The following is a 1,624-nucleotide window of genomic DNA, read 5'->3' as shown; positions in this document are numbered from 1 at the left end:
TCCCCAGCCACCAAGCCAGCTTCAGTGCTTTACTGCTAGAAAATCTGGAGTAGGGGAGATATTACAGAAGTGTGCTGTGGTACTTCCCCAAGCACATCTCCTCCCTTCACACACAAGACAAACTAAGAACAACAAAACTGACAGTCATTGGGGCTTTATAGGAAAAAGAGAAAAAACTTCAAAGTCATACAAGAGTAGGAAATTGGCACTGCTGTTCAAATCAGTTCCCTATGAAACAAAAACATTGAGTATTTGAGCATGTCTCAAATAAAACCTCACAACAGCACTCTGCTAGAGATCCACAGACTGTCCACCTTTCTAGCAGACAAATGATGGATTTGAACAACACTACAGCTCATTAAATACTTCCAAATACTTAATTATTTATAGCCATCAATTTGTCACCTTGTACTGATCATCTATAACACAAGAGACAGGTGTGAATCATTTCTCACTTTCTTAGTGAAACAAGAGAGTGAAAGCTCTTAGCTAGCCAGAGATAGCCAGAGTTGCACAGATAAAAAATGACTTGGAGATGAGGGAAGCTTTCTAAGATGCAGAACATTATTCCTAAATAAACTGACTCACACAGATGAAGAAAATGAAATCATAGAAAGCAGATATCATTCTTTTCTTCAGAGCAGCAGACGTACTTCATAAAGTAGAATGTGTTTACAATAAAGTTTGATTTAGTTTCTCCTCAGGTGATAAAACTAAAGCATTATAGTTGGAACAATGCAAGAGATCAACTCAGCAGCACAGATCTCCCACCTTAATCTTAACTTCTTCCACAAAATCAGCAATATCAATATTCAATGAACTCATAGCTCACAGGACTTGCAAGTGCCATGCCCGTACATATCTAGGACAGAGATGTAACAAACTAGACTTACTTAGTATCTTATGCCCTCAGTTGAGAAAGTTGTAATTGCTAAGTGTTAGTGATACAAAGTGAAAGTAGACAACAAGGACAAAAAAATGCCTTTCAAATCACAGGAATTGGTTTTGGCTTTTCTCTAGAAGGCTGTGTGCTGTTCTGGATGGAAGATCAGCCTGTTGGCTCACCCTTGAGATGGTGGTAATGGGGCATATTAAATTTATGCTAAAGTCATGTAAATTTCTTGGAGCTGCACTTCATGTCATGGTCAAACTAGTGGAGATCTAGCATTTTGAGTAAAAGCTACGTTTTCCTTTCCACAACTAGAGAATTGATAAAAAGCTCTGCTCAGGACAGCTTCAGTTTCCACTGAAATCCAGACTAAATGAACATGGCATAAACAGTATCACCCCTTGGGATAACATTATATGTGAAACAGTTGGTCCATGAGTGACATATTTTCACAGCAACACCTGGTATAATTAATTTGGCACAGTTCAATTTACAGTGTGTATTACAGTGTGACAGCCATATAAGTTCCCTGTTTAGAAACTAGGTCACCTCCACAGGCTGAGTAAAACGTGGATTTTGACGGGCTCATGAATCCACCGTGAAAGATTTCAGCATCACAAGGTCTTATTCAATTATATTTTAAAGGTGAAACTGCAAGTGACCGCCCGACTCCCGTGACAAGAGCCTTTACCAATGAAAGCGGAGTACAACTAACTGCTTACAACACATCTTGAC

The sequence above is a fragment of the Corvus brachyrhynchos genome, unplaced genomic scaffold (genome assembly GCF_000691975.1).
Source record: "Corvus brachyrhynchos isolate BGI_N302 unplaced genomic scaffold, ASM69197v1 scaffold56, whole genome shotgun sequence".
In the NCBI taxonomy this organism is placed as follows: domain Eukaryota; kingdom Metazoa; phylum Chordata; class Aves; order Passeriformes; family Corvidae; genus Corvus; species Corvus brachyrhynchos.
This window is presented reverse-complemented; position numbering follows the sequence as displayed.